Genomic DNA, 21,417 nt, shown 5'->3' with positions numbered 1-21,417 from the left:
AACTAAAAGAATAAAATACCTAGGAATAAATTTAACTAAAGAGACAAAAAACCTATATAAAGAAAACTACAAAAAACTGCTAAAAGAAGTCACAGAAGACCTAAATAGATGGAAGGGCATACCGTGTTCATGGATTGGAAGACTAAATATAGTTAAGATGTCAATCCTACCTAAATTGATTTACAGATTCAATGCAATACCAATCAAAATCCCAACAACTTATTTTTCAGAAATAGAAAAACCTATAAGCAAATTTATCTGGAAGGGCAGGGTGCCCCGAATTGCTAAAAACATCTTGAGGAAAAAAAACGAAGCTGGAGGTCTCGCGCTGCCTGACTTTAAGGCATATTATGAAGCCACAGTGGTCAAAACAGCATGGTATTGGCATAAAGATAGATATATCGACCAATGGAATCGAATAGAGTGCTCAGATATAGACCCTCTCTTCTATGGACATTCGATCTTTGATAAGGCAGTCAAGCCAACTCACCTGGGACAGAGCAGTCTCTTCAATAAATGGTGCCTAGAGAACTGGATATCCATATGCAAAAGAATGAAAGAAGACCCATCTCTCACACCCTATACAAAAGTTAACTCAAAATGGATCAAAGATCTAAACATTAGGTCTAAGACCATAAAACAGTTAGAGGAAAATGTTGGGAGATATCTTATGGATCTTACAACTGGAGGCGGTTTTATGGACCTTAAACCTAAAGCAAGAGCACTGAAGAAGGAAATAAATAAATGGGAACTCCTCAAAATTAAACACTTTTGTGCATCAAAGAACTTCATCAAGAAAGTAGAAAGACAGCCTTCACAATGGGAGACAATATTTGGAAATGATATATCAGATAAAGGTCTAGTATCCAGAATTTATAAAGAGATTGTTCATCTCAACAACAAAAAGACAGCCAACCCAATTACAAAATGGGAAAAAGACTTGAACAGACACCTCTCAGAAGAGGAAATACGGATGGCCAAGAGGCACATGGAGAGATGCTCAATGTCCCTGGCCATTAGAGAAATGCAAATCAAAACCACAATGAGATATCATCTCACACCCACCAGAATGGCCATTATCAACAAAACAGAAAATGACAAGTGCTGGAGAGGATGCGGAGAAAGAGGCACACTTATCCACTGTTGGTGGGAATGTCAAAGGGTGCAACCACTGTGGAAGGCAGTTTGGCGGTTCCTCAAAAAGCTGAATATAGAACTGCCATACGACCCAGCAATACCATTGCTAGGTATCTACTCAAAGGACTTAAGGGCAAAGACACAAACGAACATTTGCACACCAATGTTTATAGCAGCATTATTTACAATTGCAAAGAGATGGAAACAGCCAAAATCTCCATCAACAGAAGAGTGGCTAAACAAACTGTGGTATATACATACGATGGAATATTATGCAGCTTTAAGACAAGATAAACTTATGAACCATGTAATAACATGGATGGACCTAGAGAATATTATGCTGAGTGAATCCAGCCAAAAACTAAAGGACAAATACTGTATGGTCCCACTGATGTGAACGGACATTCGAGAATAAACTTGAAATATGTCATTGGTAACAGAGTTCAGCAGGAGTTAGAAACAGGGTAAGACAATGGGTAATTGAAGCTGAAGGGATACAGACTGTGCAACAGGACCAGATACAAAAACTCAAAAAATGGACAGCACAATAATACCTAATTGTAAAGTAATCATGTTAAAACACTGAATGAAGCTGCATCTGAGCTATAGGTTTTTGTTTTGTTTTGTGTTGTTTTGTTTTGATTTTACTATTATTACTTTTATTTTTTTCTCTATATTAACATTCTATATCTTTTTCGGTTATGTTGCTAGTTCTTCTAAACCAATGCAAATGTACTAAGAAATGATGATCATGCATCTATGTGATGATGTTAAGAATTAATGATTGCATGTGTAGAATGGTATGATCTCTAAATGTTGGGTTAATTTCTTTTTTTCCGTTAATTAAAAAAAAAAAAAGAGAAGGGATAATTGGAGATGAAGGGATATAGACTGTACAACGGGACTGGATATAAAAACTCAGAAATGGACAGCACAATACTACCCAATTGTAATGCAATTATGTTAAAACACTGAATGAAGCTGCATGTGAGGTATAGGTTTTTTGTTTTTGTTTTTTTTGTTTTTTTTTCTTTCTATTATTGTTTTAATTCTTATTCTGTTGTCTTTTTATTTCTTTTTCTAAATCGATGCAAATGTACTAAGAAATGATGAATATGCAACTATGTGATGTTATTAAGAATTACTGATTGTACATGTAGATTGGAATGATTTCTAATTGTTTTGTTAATTCTTTTTTTAATTAATAAAAAAAAAAAGAAAAAAAAAAAAAAGAAATGAAAAAAAAAAAAAAATGGTACAAGGCATGAAAAGGTGTTCAATATCATTCCCCATCAGGGAAATGCAATTCAAAACCACAACGAGATACTATGACACACTCATTAGAATGGCTGCTGTTAAAAAAAAAAAAGAAAATAACAAGTATTGGAAAGGATGTAGAGAAATAGGAACATTTATTCATTGTTGGTGGCAAAGGAAACTGGTACAGCTGCTGTGGAAAAGTTTGGCTGTTCTTCAGAAAGCTAAATATAGAACCTATGACCTAGCAATCCCTCTACCAGGCATATACCCAAAAGACTTGAAAGCAGGGACTCAAACAGATATCTGCACATCAAGATTCATAGCAGCATTATTCACAATTGCCAAAAGATGGAAGCAACCCAAGTGTCTATCAAAAGAATGGATAAATAAATGTGGTATATACATACAATGGAATATTATTCAGACATAAAAAGAAATGAAGTCCTGATACATGCAACAACATAGATGAACCCTGAATATATAGAAGTCCTGATACATGCAACAACATAGATGAGCCCTCAATATATAATGTTGAGTGAAATAAGCCAGACAAATGTGCAAATATTGTAGGATCTCACTGATCTGAGACAATTAATATAAGTAAACTCATAGAGTCAGAATCTAGAATGCAGTTACCAGGGGATGCTATGGGAATAGGGAATCGGAAGTTAGGTTCAAAATGTACAGGGTTGACTTCCGGAGAAGATGGCGGCTTAGTAAGACGCGCAGGTCTTAGTTCCTCCTCCAGAAAAGCAACTAAAGAAACAGAAACAATACAAAACAGCTCCCGGAGCCACGACAGAGACCAAAAAGACAACGTACCCCATTCTGGAACGGCTGAATGGGCAGGGAGAATCCGCTGCGGTGAGATACCCGAGGGGCGCGCGTTTTCCCGGCCGGGGCGGCTGGCGACTGGGGTCCCCTCCACGCACGTGGCTCCCCAGTCTGACTGGGAACATTGGATAGCGGGGCCCTCCCGCCACGCTTGGCGTCTCGGGCCAGCTGGGCAATTTGGACCGGCACTCCCCCAAGCTGCGGCGGCCGGCGACCCCCCTCCTCCACGCGCGGTTTCCCGGGCCGACTGCGAGATTCGGATAGGCAAGTTAAAGGAGCCACAGCATCTTTTACTGGTGGGATCCGCAGACAGACGAGTGCCACGAGCGCCACCTACTGGGCAGGAAAAGAAAAACAGAGCCCAGAGATTTCACAGAAAAACCTTTCAACCAGCCGGGTCCCACACCCAGGGAAATCTGATCAAATGCCCAGACACCAACAGAAAATAATGGATGACGCTCGGAAAATTGAAGATATGGCCCAGTCAAAGGAACAAACCAATAATTCAAATGAGATACAGGAGCTGAGACAACTAATGCTGAATATACGAACAGAAATGGAAAAACTCTTCAAAAACCAAATCAATAAATTGAGGGAGGACATGAAGAAGATATGGGCTGAACAAAAAGAAGAAATAGAAAATATGAAAAAACAAATCACAGAACTTATTGGAGTGAAGGACAAAGAAGAAAAAATGGAAAAAACAATGGATACCTACAATGGTAGATGTAAAGAGACAGAAGCTACAATTAGTGAACTGGAGGATGGAACATCTGAATTCCAAAAGGAAACAGAAACTGTAGGGAAAAGAATGGAAAAACTTGAGCAGGGGATCAGGGAACTGAATGACAATATGAAGCGCACAAATATACGTGTTGTGGGTGTCCCAGAAGGAGAAGAGAAGGGAAAAGGAGGAGAAAAGCTAATGGAAGAAATTATCACTGAAAATTTCCCAACTCTTATGAAAGACCTAAATTTGCAGATCCAAGAAATGCAGCACCCCCCAAAGAGAATAGACCCAAATAGGCGTTCTCCAAGACACTTACTAGTTAGAATGTCAGAGGTCAAAGAGAAAGAGAGGATCTTGAAAGCAGCAAGAGAAAAACAATCTGTCACATACAAGGGAAACCCAATAAGACTATGTGTAGATTTCTCAGCAGAAACCATGGAAGCTAGAAGACAGTGGGATGATATATTGAAATTGCTAAAAGAGAAAAACTGCCAACCAAGACTTCTATATCCAGCAAAATTGTCCTTCAAAAATGAAGGAGAAATTAAAACATTTATAGACAAAAAGTCATTGAGAGAATTTGTGACCAAGAGACCAGCTCTGCAAGAAATACTAAAGGGAGCACTAGAGTCAGATACGAAAAGACAGAAGAGAGAGGTATGGAGTAAAGTGTAGAAAGAAGGAAAATCAGTTATGATATATATAATACAAAAGGCAAAATGTTAGAGGAAAATATTATCCAAACAGTAATAACACTAAAAGTTAATGGACTGAATTTCCCAATCAAAAGACATAGAATGGCAGAATGGATTACGACCCAGCAATACCACTGCTAGGTATCTACTCAAAGGACTTAAGGGCAAAGACACAGATGGACATTTGCACACCAGTGTTTATAGCAGCATTATCTACAATTGCAAAGAGATGGAAACAGCCAAAATGTCCATCAACAGACGAGTGGCTAAACAAACTGTGGCGTATACCTACGATGGAATATTATGCAGCTTTAAGACAGACTAAACTTATGAAGCATGTAATAACATGGATGGACCTAGAGAACATTATGCTGAGTGAGTCTAGCCAAAAACTAAAGGACAAATACTGTCTGTTCCCACTGATGTGAACCGACATTCGAGAATCAGCTTGGAATATATCATTGGTAACAGAGACCAGCAGGAGTTAGAAACAGGGTAAGATAATGGGTAATTGGAGCTGAAGGGATACAGACTGTGCAACAGGACTAGATACAAAAACTCAAAAATGGACAGCACAATAATACCTAAGTGTAATGTAACTATGTTGGAACACTGAATGAAGCTGCACCTGAAATATAGTTTTTTGTTTGTTTGTTTGTATCTTTTGTTTTTGTTTTTTTTCTTTTTCCTCTTTTTATATATATATATTCTTTTTTATTGGTATTATTATTTTAATTTTTTTCTCTATATTAACATTCTATATCTTTTTCTGCTGTTTTGCTAGTTCTTTTCCTAAATCGATGCAAATGTACTAAGAAATGATGATCATACATCTATGTGATGATACTAAGAATTACTGAGTGCATGTGTAGAATGGAATGATTTCTAAATGTTGTGTTAATTTCTTTTCTTTTTTTTTTGATTAATAAAAAAAAATTAAAAAAAAAAATGTACAGGGTTCCTATTTGGAATGATGGAAATGTTTTGGTAATGGGTGGTGGTGATGTTAGCAAAACATGGTAAATGCAATTAACAGCACTGAAATATAATCTGAATAAGATTAAAAGGGGAAATGTTAGATGGCATATATGGTAACAGAATAAATTTTTTTTTAAATCCATGGAACTACACTACACAGAGACCCTAAGTTAAATCATGGACTTTAATTAATACTACAATTATAAAAATATCCTATCATCAATTGTAACAAAAGTTCCACACTAATACAAGCTGTTGTTGGTGGGGTGGTGTAGGGGAATCCTGTATTTTATGCATGATTATTCTGTAAAGCCATAACTTCTCTAATAAAGAAAAAACGATGCAGGGAAAACTGACTGTGCACAAGCAAGAAAATGAAGAACCCCAACCTCACACCATGTGTAAAAACTAACTCAAAATGGATCAAGGAGCTAAATATAAGAACTAAAACCACAAAACTCTTAGAAGAAAACATAGGAGAAAATCTTCAAGACCTCGGACTTGGCAAATATTTTTCAGATGTGACACAAAAAGCATGAGCAAAAAAAGAAAAAATAGGTATCTTCATAATTAAAAACTTTTGTGCATCAAAAGACAAAGCACCTAAAAACTGGGAGAAAATACTTGCAAATCATATATCTGATACAGGATTAATATCCAGAATACATAAAGAATTATTATAACTCAGCTACAAAAAAGACATAAAAGACAGACAATCCCATTTTAAAACTGGCAAAGGTCTTGAACAGGCATTTCACCAAAGAAATTAAGTAAATGGTCAATAAGTACATGAAAAGAAGCTCAATATCATCAATCATCAGCAAAATGCAAATCAAAATCACCATGAAATACCACATCACACCCAGGAGGATGGTTTTAAAGAAAAACATGGAAAATAACAAGCGTTTTGAGGGTGCTGAGGAATTGGAACCTTCATACAATGTTGGTGGGAAAGTAAAGGGGTACAGCTATTGTGGAAAAGTTTCGTAGTTCTTTAAAAAGTTGACCACAGAATTACCACACGACCTGGAAATTTCACTTCTACATATACATCCAAAAGAAATGGAAGCAGGAACTAGGACAGATACTTGTATACCAACGCTCACGGTTGCATTATTCACAAAGCCAAAAGGCGGAAATAACCCAAGTGTCCATCAACAGATGGATGGATAAACAAACTGTGCTATGTGTTATTCAGCCATAAAAAAGAATGGCTATAAGGTAGACGAACCTTGAAAATATTATGTTAATTGAAATAGGCCAAACATAAAAGGAAAAATATTGAATAATTCCGCTTACATGAAATATCTAGAATAAGCAAATCCAAAGAGACAGAAAATACATTAGAGGTTACCAGGGGGCGGAAGGGAGCTGTGAATGGGGAGCTGTTGCTCAATGGGTGCAGAGTTTCTTGTTGGGATGATGGAAAAGTTTGGTAATGGATGGTGGTGATGGCAGCACAACACTGAGAATGTATATACCACTGAAATGTACACTTAAAATGGTTATAATGGAAAATTCTGCATTATACATATATATATTACTGCATATATATGCATATATACATATATAATATATATATATTACTGCAGTAAAAATAGCTTTAAAAACACCCCTATTTCAGAAGTATTTTTGGGGGGGGGGGGGTGCATGGTCCAGGAATCGAACCCGGGTCTCCCACATGAAAGGCGAGCCTTCTACACTGAACCACCTGTGCACCCAGAAGCATACTTTTTAAAATACCATTTAAAGATTTTTTATTTATTTGTCCTCAGGTAAGTTAGCACATCAACCCATTTCTCCAAATTAAATACGTAAAAGATTATTTTTATATGTCTTTTGAATTAACTAAGTGCCTTCAAAAATCCTATTTTATTTATCCTTGCAATAATCAAAAATGAGTTAGTTGGTACATCGTGTGTGACACAGTAGGCACTGAATAGTGTTACTAAATGTCTAAAAAGTATGAGGGTATATAGGGCCTTTTAAACCATGACAGACGGCTCCAGGCAGGGGGATATAGAAGTAACTTATAAGAATTACTGAAATATCCATGTAGAAATAAGTGCATTATCTGTGAAAGAAATTAGTCAGTCTAAAATTAGATATTAGTATGTAAAGATTTTGATATTTATCTTCCGCCATGGCTAGCCCATATGTATACAACTAGGCTTCCTGTAAGTCAGGGGAGTCAGCCAAATTCAGGTCCTTTGGACATTCTTGTGACACACAGGAAAATAAAGAAAAACATTAAAAATTTATACATGCTAAAGATGTCATTTCAAGTAAGTGTAAAATGGATGAATTATTCAGTATGTGATTACCAGGACTGGCTAAATATTTGGCTAACTACCATGTGCCAAAATAAATTATATATGAACTAAGATTTAAATATAAAAACTAAAGTTATAGGAGTTCCATAATAAAATATGGGTAAATATTTAATAATGGATTCAGGAAAGGTTTTTTAGAAAGCATAAAAATCAAAGCCTGATTCGTTTCCCCCTTCCCATGCCAAAATAAATAAATAAATAAATAAAAATCAGAGCCTGAAATCACTAAGGAAAGGAGGATAAAATTTTAACCACATAAAAATCTAAAACCATTGGATAGCAAAGAAATGTAAAAGGGATAGGACAAGCTGACATTATATAACAGAGTGAGTATCAATATATAAAGAGCACTTATAAATTAGTAAAAAAGGACTGATGTCTCAATAGTTGGACATGAAGAAATAATTCACATAAAAAAATACGTTCAACCCCATTTAACAAAGAAATGCAAATGAGATAAAGACTGTATTTTTTACCTGTTGAATTGGCAGGTGAACAATAGCTCGTTCTTACTGAGCGCATTCTGCGCGTCAGATACTATCAGTGTTTTTTCATTTAAGAGTTGCTACCCCTCATATATATGTAAAATTCATCAAGCTGTACATTTAACACTTGTACACTTTACATTATATAATACCTTAATTAAAAAGTTGTTTTGTTCTTACGCAGATTACACTACAGTCTGTTACAAAGTAAATCTGTATTGCACTTTGGGTGGTCCAACTCTATGCTTGCTCTGACTGATGGACAGGAGGAAGATGATGGCTGTCGTTTGGTCCTGCTAAGATTTGATGAACTCTTCTCTTCAAATATGTGGGGTTCCATTTCTCTATGGCTTTATGACAGCTCTCTATATATCAGAAAATGAGGTGTAATGGACTTTGAAGCAACATTTTCATTCTGAATATATCTTCCACAATATTTTCTATTTCCACAATATTTTCATCAAAAATTGGTCATCAAACAATGGTACTTCTACAAAACTGCCTTGCAAAGCAATTTGTATTATTGTGCCTGTATCCACTACCGTAGTTTTAAGAAGTCAAGAAAAAGGTTTTATTTTATTTGTCTTTCCCAAAATACACAATAAAAATTCTTTGAATTGAAAAAAAAAGTGAGTTAGTTAGAATGGGGCAGATGCTACTATTTAAAATAAGGAAATAAAAGACAGGAGATTAAGGGGTTTATTCCAAAATCAAACACATTTCAGGTCATCTGATCGCTAATGTAGAGCTCTCCCTCCTATTATGCTCTGTCTGTCTCACAAGGCAAAACAAACAGCTGTACTGGGAACAGAAGTGCAGTCTAACGCTTTGCCACCCACGCAGCTTCCCAGGGCGCTGTCAGGGAGAAGGCAGAAACAAGAGACGTGAGACAGCACAAACCCTGACACTAAGTCAGCCTAAAGTCCGATCCAGCACTTCCAAGAATTTCTAACCTAGATGTTTGGGATTAATAAACCAGAAGAGTTTGGTGTAAAATTTCTTGTTCGGAATACTGTTGAGTTAGAATAAAGTAAAACGGTTTTATTAGGGCATGATGACACAAAATATTATACTGGATAAAAGTATGTATGTTTGCACAAATACAGCAGAGAACATTCAAAAAAGAAATGTTAAATCAAATGAGTTGAGAATAGGTCACCTTGATACATCAACTAGTATTAATGGATTCTTGTTTCATGCAAAGTTGGCCATTTAAAGTTTCACAGCACAAAGAGAAACCAGAATAAATTAGCTCAAAAGAAACTACTGCAGGCCATAATGGTTAATAGGATGCTTGGAATTAAGTCAGACCTAAAAAACTAAAAAAGAATGGGTCTCAGGATCCATTAAAAAACATAAAGCTCAAACTTCCAACAGTAGCCTCCACTGACCAAGTTAGATTTGAAATATTTTCAAAAGGTGTTGCATAAACATTTGCTTCATGTACTATTTAAGAGAACATTTAATTTAGTCACAAAGTAATAATTAATTTTGATATGAACTTGAAATATCAAAGGTACAGAGGCCAAATATTGATAAATAGAATTAAAGAGGAGGGAAATATGAGAAATTTAAATTAATTAATTTTATATCTAATATTCAGCCCCCTTAAAAAAAGAATAAGGCTTTGACCCTACCCTAATCAAGATGGCAACGTGAGATGTTTCAGGCCTCTGTACCCCAACAGAAGTTTCTAATAACCAGCAAGAACTGGCAGAAACAACTTTCTCAAAGCTCCAGAAAAGAGTTACATAAGATCTGCACTACCAGGGTGAGCACCAAATCAAGAAAAATGCACTTAAAATGGTAGGACCTCACAGCACCCTGTCTGGTCTTACCCCACCCGTCACTGCCTTGGCACTAAGCCAGTCCATGCTCCCAGTGTGGGTCCCTGGTCCAAAATTTAGAGGGAACGGAGTTCATACTGGAGCATGTATATCTGGCCCAATTTGCCTGGTGGTGAATTCAGGGAATGAACCAGGGCAAACGTTGCATGTTCGCCATCTCAGAAGTCCCACATGTAAAATGTAGCTTACAGAGTTCTCCTACAGAACACTGCAGGAAAGCAGTTAGTGGCTGCCTGGGACAAAGGATTTCTGGCTTAGGACATACAGTACTCAGGACCACATAAAAACTGTTTCCTAAGGAAGAGGGAACATTCGTATCCATGTGACGGGGAATTCCTGGGGCCACACAAACATAGCCAAGTTCTGAGGCATGTGCAGAAAGGATCAGAATGGTCCCTATGTTTTATCCTTAAGCATTCTTGAATACATCAAAAGGATAAATCTAAAGGAAAGCACTAGCATAAATTAATCTGCAAAGAGTGAGAAAGTTTTCTTTGTTGTTAGCTCTACACATTCAAGGAAGGCTCTGTCAAAACTAGCTGGATATAAGGACTGCAGCAACAGGGTGAACGCCAAATCAAGAAAAATACACTTAAAAATGGTAGGGCTTCATATTCTTGAGGACATCTTTTGTTGCCCAGATGTGGCCTCACTCTCTCTAAGCCCAACTCTGCAAGTGAAATCATTGCCCTCCCCCTACATGGGACATGACATCTAGGGGTGAACATCTCCCTGGGAATGTGGGTGATGACTCCCAGGAATGAATCCAGCCCTGGCACTATGGGATCAACAATTCCATTCTGACCAAAAGGGGGAAAAGAAGTGTAACTAATAAACTGTCAGTGACAGAGAGAGTTCCAATAGAGTCGAGAGGCTACTCTGGAGGTTGCACTTACGCAAGCTTCAAGTAGACCTTGCTACCTATCATAACCTGCCACACCCCTAACCAGGACCATTCCAGCCAATTCTAAAGAACACCTAGGGCAATATATAAGATTCCACAAGGTTCTATGCACTAGACTAACTTTCCGGAAACCTACAACCCTCCATATGGGTCCCTGGTCCAGATAACTCCTGAAACCTAACCCAGCCTCCCCAGAACATCAGATAGTTCCATCTCCCTACCCCATACTAGTGACAAACCCTTCCAATTTGAAAACTTTAGAATGGTCATAGCCCAAACACCTGTAAAGAGAGGGATGGAAAGATTAAAGGTGATGGTGGAGTTGTACAGAGAAGATAGGATTTAACAAATGAACATGAATGCTGAATCATTAAATTGATCTCTTTTAGTCTCCAGTATCTTAGAGCAGCTAGAAGTAAAAACCTAAAATTGTGGAATTGTAGCTATGTAAAACTCTAAAATATGTTCTACAACTAATTGTGGTGCTGCACTTTGAAATGTATAGCTTTTTTGTATATATGTTTTTTTCACACGAAAAAAGAAGGAAAAAAGTCGATTGTGATGATACAAAATATTTAAGCCCTCTAACCTCATATATTCTGGGGCAGCTAGAAGGAAAAATATGACAGGACCATATGGCAGCCCATGATAAACTCTGGGATCTGTCCTGTAACTACTTGTTGAAGAGTGCTTTGAAAACTATTGCTTTCTTATTTCTTTGCTTTGCATATAGGTTATACTATACAATAAAAAAAGTTAAAAATAAAAAAAATTAAAGTGATTATACAATGCTTATTTTTAATCAACATTTTTATATTAAATGCTGTAAGAGTATATTCATTACAAATACTTTAAATTTCCTGATTGGTACTGAAATAAAACTGCTAAAAATCATTAGTACATAAAATAAATTAATTTATTTTTTCAATTTTGCAATGCTGGCAACCAATGATTAAATTATTAACTTGTTATACAATAAGAAAATGGTCATCCCTAATTGATTTGTCTTGAATTGTACCCAAATGTAAGCAGTTTTGCAAAAATACTATGCTGTTAAAAAGGGCTGCAATGACTAGAAAAGAGCACAAAGGGATTTCAAAGGGGCTTCTGGTAAAGTTGTTTCTGGAGACGGTAGTTAATTGAGCATGTGAAAGTTCACTGAGCTGAATACTTACAATATGTGATTTCTTCTGTGTATTTTATACTTTTAACTTTATAAAAAGTAAAAAATAAAATGAAACAACAACAACAAAATAAATAAGGTAAGGTGCACGGGTGGTTCAATGGTAGAATGCTTGCCTCCCATGCGGGAGACCCAGGTTCGATTCCTGGACTGTGCACCCATAAATATAATAATAATAAAAATAAAGCAGACACGGATACATCTTAGAGTATATTAAGCAGATAATCAAGAAGCATTGGCAAAGCCCCTTGAGGAATGGGAGAAAAAATAGGAAACTATTAAACTTTACCACTGGGGAAACCCAGATACTGAGTCAAATATTAGAGACACTCAAATGAATAGGCCAAGCTCTTGATCTGAGGCCTGCTCTTGTGAAGCTTAAGTATGTAGTGGAGAAGCTTAGCCTACCTATAGGTATGCCTAAGAGTCACCTTTGGAGGACCTCTTTTGTTGCTCAGATGTGGCCTCTCTTTCATTCAGCCTAACTCTGCAAGTGAAACCATTGCCCTCCCCACTATCTGTGATATGACATCCAGTATTGAAACTCTCCCAGTAGCATGAGAGATGACTCCCAGGCATGAGTCTGGCCCTGGCATCATGGGATCAGCAATACCATCCTGACCAAAAGCGGGGAAATAAGTGTAACAAATAAAGTATCAGTGGCTGAGAGAGTTCAAATAGAGTTGAGAGGCTACTCTGGAGGTCACTCTTATGCAAGCTTCAGTTAGACATTGCTAACTTGCCAAATCCCAACCAACACCATTCCTGACAATCCTAAAGAATACCTAGGGCAGCATATAAGATTCTACAACAGTTCCATGCACTAGGGCAACTTTTCAGAAACCTACAACTTCCAGATGGGTCCCTGAACCAGATAGGTCCTAAAATGCAGAGGGGCCAGTCTCTCCAGAACATCAACTAGTTCCATCCCCCATCCCATATTTTCGACAGCCCTCCCAACATGAAAAAGTTTCAACATGAAAAAGTTAGAATGGGCATAGTCCAAATACCCCTAAAGAGTGGGAGAAAGATCAAAGGTGACAGTGGAGTTATACAGAGAAGGTTGGGTTTAACAAATGAGTATGATTGCTGAATCATTATATTGTTATTTCTTATGATCTCCAGTGCCTTGGAGCAGCTACAAGAAAAAACAAAAAACCATGGAACTGTAAGCCATACCATCTGCTCTATAACTACTTGTTAAAATGTACTTGGAAACTTATTGCTTGTTTGTATATATGTTATATTTCACAATAAAAAAAAGTAAAAAATAAATAAATAATAAGGCAGACACTAAGACATTCCCAGATAAACAAAAGCTCAGAGAGTTCAGCACAACTAGACCAGTCCCACAAGAACTGCTAAAGACTTTTTCTGTAGGTTGAAAGGAAAGTTCAATAGATCAAAGCTGTGTAAAGAAATAAGGATCTCCAGTAAGGGTAATGCCTTTGGCAAATATAAATGCTAGTACCATTGCATTTTTGGTTTATAACTCCACTTTTTTACTTCCTAAAGGACCTAGAAGGCAAAGGCATAAAATGTAATGTAATCAGTGGTTTTGGACTCATAATGTATAAACACGCAATATGTGAAAAGAACTACATGTAGGTAAAGGGACAGAGGGGTATAAGAATATAGTTTGTGCATATTATTAGGGTCAAGTTAGTATGGGCAAACAAGAGTGTGATAGATTTAGGATGTTAAATTTAAGCCCCATTGTTATCGCAAAGAAAATATGGGAAAATGTGCAAGCTCACAGAGAAAGAATTCACAGAGCAGGTTAACAAAGGCAATGGTATAGAGGGAATGGAGAATTAATGCATAATGGGTATAGGGTTTCTTTTGGGGAAAAGTTTCAGTAATGGAAGGTGGTGATGCTAGCACAGCATTGTCCCAATCCCACTGAATGCTATGGCTGGGAGTAGGTAAGATGGACAAATTTATACTATATATATGTTACCTCAATTTAAAAGAAGAATGAGTAACTAAAGGTATAATGAAAATTAATGCCATACGTGACCCTGGACAGATGTATCAAGGGAGGAGAAAATGCTCAAAAGGATATTTTGGGGACATATGGAAAAATCAGAATATAGACTGTAAGCTTTATAACAATGTTAAATTTATTGAGCTAGATAGCTGCACTTAAAATGGTTACATAAAGTGAAAATCCTTGTTCTTAGGAAATGCACATGGCAATATTAAGTGTTCGAGGAACATGCTGTGTACAACCTACACTGAAGAGTTCAGAAAATGGATTAATAAATAGAAGCAGAGGCAGGCAGGCAGATGGATAGATAGATGTTGGAGAGAGAGATAGAATGATATAGTAAATGTGGCAAAATGCTACAATTGGTGGATATGGGTGTCTGGGGGGATGGGGGATGTTGGAATTCTCTGATAGAGTTTGCATTATTTTTATAGCTATCTTGTAAATTTGCAAGTATTTCAAAATAAAAAGTTAAAAATTTAAAAAGAAAGAGAGCTTTTAAAATCGCTGCTTCCCTAGGAAATGCTGACTTAGTTCTCCCTTTATCTGGGATCTTCAAAAGTGAAGAACAATGGAAATTTGAGAACAAACATCTGCAAAAACCAAAAACAAACCAAAAGAATAAGCCTTAAAAGCACCATAGACTCAATCGTAAATTTTTATGGAATCATGTAAAAGATAAGGGCAAAAATGTATTTCCTATCCAGACAGAGCAGCATATCTCAATGGAAAGAGAGAGAATGTTCCCTGACTGGTTGCTCTCCAGCCCAATCCAGCACTCAGATTCTCCCCGTACAAGGAGCTCTGAGCCACTGCTTCCACATCCACAAAGCGATAAGAATATCTGCCTCTCTGAGGACAACAGGAGAGTATAAAACACTATGAAAAGTATTTTTTAAATGTCTTACTACCTTAGAAATAGGTAAACTATTTTCTTTTTTTTTTTATTATTACCTACAGAGGTAATAGGGTTTTCTCTTATTTCTGAACCACTGGAGACAGCACAAAACTATAAAAATACCAAAATGCAATTCTATTCCAAAAGCATTTTCTGAGAACCTAAAACATGCTCATCATTATGCAAAGCAGTGAAGAAAATTTAAATGCGCTTATTCTTTTTTGAAAAGAATGGCGCCGGGTGTGTAGAAGCTGCTCCATAAATATATATTAAACAAACCCTTTGAGTCTTGAATCCTGTTCTTGGGTAGGAGGGGTGGTAATTTAGACAAAGCACACACATTAGCACTTGATTGTGGGCTGTGGTTTAAATACTTATTTTAATATAAATATAATTGACATGCTGGAAACTTGTGAAAAATAAAATAAAGAAGGCATTCCATTATCTTTGATATTCGAGAAAAGCCATCCAGTTTCTCCGCCCTAATCCCAGTGTTATTTCTCCTTCCAGCCCAGCCGTTCAGAGGATCAGAACAGCAGTTCTCCATTACATGTGACAACATACTCATGAGCTTGGATTAAATAGTTGGTTATCAATAATGAAGAAATAAATTCATTAATTATTTTTTTAAAAAAAACACATAAGAGATGCTCATGCATTATCTATTTTAAAAATATGCTGTAAAAATGTAGACTGTCTTCAGAATTATCTTTATAAATCTATACTCTCATTCACTTGCATTCCAGTGTAATTTCTTGAGTGCAAGAGGACAGCGCAGCATTAGTTTCAGGGTGCCTAAAATTGCACGTATCCCACAGTCAATTTTATCAAAGACCATAACTATTAAAAACTGTTAACTAGTTTTTAGTTAACATTTGGGGCAATTCTGAACGACTAAAGATTAGAAGTTATCATTTTAAAGTTAGTACCAATTTAGGATTGTCAGGTAAAATATAGATGCCCAGGTAAACTTAAATCTCAGATAAACAACATAATTTTTAGTGTAAGTATATCCCCAATGTTGCACGGGGTATACTTATACTAACAAAACTATTCAATGTTTATCTGCAATTCAAATATATATAGGCATTCTGTATTTTTATCTCTCAAATCTGGCAAACCTGCCCCAATTTATCAATTTTATACTAGAATAAAAATATTAATAAGGAAGATATCAAAAATGAAATTAAATCACCTATGTCAGACGTGAAAATGATGCATGTGATGTCAATAACTCACAAATTACACTACACAAATAAAAACCAGCAAAGTGATAATGCAACATTACTCATATGTGGAAATAAAATTACACAGTACACACGTGCTGCAGAAGTTGCACAACCACAAACCTCGGGCTCGTTTACCCTCTCTCAAATCTTGATCAGGATGAGCTATATGTGGTTCTGAGGAAAACAGCTCTTTGTGTTCCTTTTTAATTGTGTTGTGCTTTTGAATAAACATGTTTGACTTTCCTTAAAAAAAAAAATTACACAGTACACAAATTTAACAATAAAACAAATTTACTTGTACAAATTTTTCAACAATGCATACTCATTTTTAGCTGTGGAATGGATTTCTGGGTGTAAGATCAAAGTTCACTTTTTCAAATTTTTAAATTTGGATTTACCAATTTTATTTTTCTTTGATAATCTGAGAGATCTCTAAAGAGCTGATTTCATCAGAAATGCTGTTGGAAAATCCATAGCACATCTACCCCCACTTCCTCCTCCCCACACACACAAAATACTTCAGGCCCAGGTCCCTTCATAAGCGCAGTGGGGTTCCAATCTGGCCATGCTCATGGAAAAATAAGTTGCATGTGGTTATTGCCCTTCTAGGTGGAGGGAGGGAGGAGAACCTGAGGATTTTTGAAAGTAGAATTATCAAATTCGTTTCGGGACAAGCCAAACGTTAACAATATAAAGGAACAGGGATTCCCCATTTCCTACCAAGAGAATATTAAAAGGTCTACTCCTCAAAGCCCAAATGGTCAAACCAGAATGTTCTTAAATACAAATAGAGAAAACAAAAAAATGTATCACAAATGTTATTGAATTAAATGAAAAATTAACATGCTCAAGGCAATTTTTGCTGAACATGTTTCTTATAATTTGGGGGGTCAAAAAAATCAGAGCAGTGAAATAATGAAAATTTCATAAAACTTGACACCTTCAATCTCTAAAGAGACACTAAGGGCTTAAATATAGGAAGGCTGATCATTTTCTGGAAAAATTTTAAATGTCTATTTTTATACTTTACCATCTTGTCATTTTTTTTGTTCCCTTTTTGTAACCTAACCAGTATTATTCAAGCTGTCTCCATTTCCTCTCTTCCCATTCCCAGCACCACTCCCTTTCTTTTTTCCTTCTTTCCTTTCCAGGGAGTACTGGGCTGGACTGGGTACCTCTCCAGGGCCTCACAGCATAGGTGCAGGGTTTATAGCTGTGTATTGATGTGCAACATAGTCAACTCTAGGCACAGCTCTACCCCTGATAATTTGTACTAATTTTCCGTATTCTTAGTCGCCTGGAATCTCCTCCAAGGTCAGGGTTGTGCTTTCCGAAATTTACCATACAACAAAATCACTTGGAGGTATTTTAAAACAGATTGCTGGGATCCAGTGTGGATCCAGTAGGCGATGGTTGGGGTAAAGCAAATTGTATTTTTAGGGCATTTCCAGATAATATTGATGCTCCTGACCAGCTGACCCCCATTTGAGAAACACTGCATGGGGAAAATGTACATTTCTGCTGTTTGGCATATTCTAAATATCCCCATTTCTCCTAAAAAAGAGAGAGGGAAGCTCAGAGAAGAGCATAAGTTCTCACTCTCTCCCACAGCAAGATGGACTACCCATTGGAGCAGGAAATAACTCATCAGATTATTTCTGCCTCCTCTCCCCAATTACTCATGAGAAAATTAAGATTCTGAATAGAGAAGGTGCCCCTGAAATGTACAAGTTGCTTAGGAAGTAACTATTAATAGGACCTGGGACCACTGCAGTGTGGCACTGATTACAGTACTCCAGGGACACAGCAATCCAGAGGCTGGCTAACTCGCAGACATAAATAAATACGGATTTTACAATATAAAGATCTGGTGGCCCATTTTCACATCATTGGCATCAAGGGGCTGGTTCCTCTTGCTGCCAGATGCCAGGAATTTCTTCAGCAAAGGAATATTACTCATTCCTGCTGGATAAAGAAATGTGGAGAGAGCACTAGAGACCTCCTCTTCCCCTGCAAAAATACTTTCAAGCAGGTGCACATCAGCCAGGCTCAGCTGGCTACTGTCAAGAAAGCGTTGTTCATGATTCTTTAAAAACCCTTCAGATGCAAGAAATGATGACACTGTAGTTTTGGGATCATTTCAGCAATGTTTCAGTTATGAGTTCTTGGTTTTGAGAAAGGGTCCAAATGAGGGCCACCTCAGACCTATGCTGTCTCTACATGCATGCCAAATAGGCTTCCATCTGTTCAGGTGTTGACTGAACTCAATGCATTTATGAGCTACATGGCAGAGTAGGGCACTATTCTAGAAGACAGCTTCCTCACCACAATGTCAACTCCTGACAACTGCTAGCACAGAAGCCCAGTATTCAATACTTTTACCAACGGTTTTTTTTCCAAAAGGTATTCTTCAACCGCATTCCAGCAGCAATGGCTTAAAACCATTGTATGGGTCCCATTCTGCCTCTTCCAATTATCTAGAGGAGGTTTAGGTTTCCTCGTCAGGATGAATGCTCATTGCAGAGGCATGCCTCCACAGACAGCACTGGGTACGCGTGGTCCTCATCCACACTTGAACCCATTCCAATCTAGCGCCACCTCATCATTCCACTGCAAATCTCATTATCATGGTCCCCAGTGACCTCATGCTTCCAGATCCAATGGGCACCTTTCTGACCGTGTCTTATCTGGCCTCTCAGTAGCCTTGGCTAATTGAGACACTCCACCTTGAAGCCCTGCCTTCCCAGGTTCCCAGAACACCACACTTCCTGATTTCCTTGGCGACTCTTTTCTTCTGTTGACATTTCCTCCCTTATCTGACCTCTAAATGTTAGGGGTTCCTTGGAGCTAGGTCACGAGTCTTTTCTTTTCCCTTTCTGGACACTCTGCCTGAGTGATTTTACACATTCCTATAGCTAAAAACCCAATGGATAGGCTCCAACCTCCTGAAATATATATACAACGGCTTTCCCCACATTTCATTTGTTACCAAGACCTGTAAATTTTAAATCCAAAAGGTATTCAAGATCCAAACACATCAATCACTGCCACTACCCTAATCTAAGCCAAATGTTTAATGCCTGAACTACTGTAATAGGCTCCTAACTGGCCTCCTTACTTTCACTCTTTCCTCCTTATAAATCGTTTCCTACCAGGACTAGAGTGTCCTGTTTATAAAGCATCGTGTCCCTCCCTGGCTTTAACCCCTTCAATGTCTTTCCACCTGTGGCACAGGCTGCTGGTCACCTGCCCCAACATCCATTTTCCCCTTCTTTGAGTAACAGAGACATGATGTTTAGTTGGGTACACTTTGCCCAAATAAAAGTCTACACTTTCTTGCTTGCAATTCAAGAAGGCCATGTGACTAAGTTCAGGACAATTAGTTCTAACAGGGAATGTTACATGGGATTCCTGGGAAGGCTACCTGTAAGAACGGATCAGCTGGGAAGAGTTACCCTTTTTATCCTCTTGCCATTCTTTCCTCTGGTCTACAATAAGGATGTGATGGCTGTGGCTGTATCAGCCATATCAGTCCAAGATGTAACCTTCAGGATGAAGATATGCAGTAAGTTAATGGACCCAAAAATAGTTCAATAAATAAATGACTCAATAAGAGCCTAGGTCTCAGGTTACCCTGATTTTCTACCACAAAACTCCTCTCACAAGAGAGAGAGATAAACTTTTAACACATGTAAGCCACTCTTGCATGGGGTTTTTCAGTTACACGCAACTGAACTTCAATGCAAATATACCATGACATTTATATTAAAATCCAATTCCTTATGATCCACCAGCCCCTGCATGATCTGGCTCCAGCCTGCCACTCCAATCCTTCTCACCATCCTCTTTTCTACCACTGCTGGCTATACTGGCCTCCTCTCAATTTCGCCAACAACCAAGTGCATATTCCTTCCTCAAGACCTACACACAGGCTCTTCCGTCTCTCCTCCCAGCCCTTCTCGTGACTGGCTCTTCCTCTCTAAATCATCCAGCTTAAATGTCAGTCCCTTCCAAGGCCTTCCCTGGCATCCCTATTTAAGTGGCTTCTCCTGGTTACATCCTTATCCTTTTTGTCTTCCTTGCAGCACATTTTGCCTTTGTAAATATTCCTTTCTGTTGTTGAACTTATAGGAGCAAATGTGTATGTGTTCCCCAACCACTGGGCTGTAAGCTGCCAAGCCAGGAGTGCATGTCTCTTACTCACCATCGTTCCTCAGCATCCACTCCAGCCCAGGATACTGTGGAGATGACAAGGTGTGACTTATGAGGCTAAGTCATGAAAGGAACGGCAGTCTCCTATGGAGAGCTACTCAGCATCCTATTTACAAGTCCACATGGTGAGGAACTGAGGTGTCCACCAACGACCAGCGCTAGCTTCCCAACCATCCCCAGTCAAGCTCACGGGCAGCTGCAATCTCAGCTGACTTCTTAGCAGCAACCTCATGAGAGATCACAGGCCAGAAACATCTAGCTAAGGTGCTCTTAGACACCTAACCCACAGAAACCATGGGAGATAATAAATATTTTTTGTCTGAAGCTGCCAAGTATGGGGGTAATGTGTTTCTTAACAGTAGATAACTAGTTAAGATTTGTATCATTTCAATTCGTTAAAGATCACATTTCCATATAAATGGCGACCACCTACCTACAACCTGGAAAACTTAAAGCAGTTCATATGATAGGATGATGAAATAATTGTCGCGTTGTTTAAGACTTCTGCTGCAAGCATGTTTTGCTTGAAACAGATTGTTTTTGAGTACCCAAAGAGATAAGGCACACATGAGTGACTATAATGTCCCAACACTCCTCCCCAACATGAAGGGAAAACCACAAGAACAGGGAAATAGCTCACAGGGTCAGGAGAGATCAAACCTTCATTTTGACCTCTCCTTAGACAAGTCTTTGAATAAGGTC

At 37.7% G+C, this 21,417-nt stretch overlaps 1 protein-coding gene and 1 non-coding gene across 2 annotated transcripts in view; one reads left to right on the top strand and one right to left on the bottom strand.

The window, feature by feature from the left end:
* Positions 1-21,417, bottom strand: part of ANK3 (ankyrin 3) — a 715,267-nt gene that overhangs the window by 638,464 nt on the left and 55,386 nt on the right. The gene's annotated exons all lie outside the window — the stretch shown is intronic.
* TRNAG-CCC (transfer RNA glycine (anticodon CCC)) lies at positions 12,473-12,543 on the top strand. Its single transcript has one exon. It is a non-coding gene; the product is annotated as a tRNA-Gly (tRNA).

This window comes from Tamandua tetradactyla, chromosome 13 (assembly GCF_023851605.1).
Source record: "Tamandua tetradactyla isolate mTamTet1 chromosome 13, mTamTet1.pri, whole genome shotgun sequence".
NCBI lineage: Eukaryota > Metazoa > Chordata > Mammalia > Pilosa > Myrmecophagidae > Tamandua > Tamandua tetradactyla.
The sequence above is the reverse complement of the archived record's forward strand: the minus strand, read 5'-3'. Positions and strand labels throughout refer to the sequence as shown.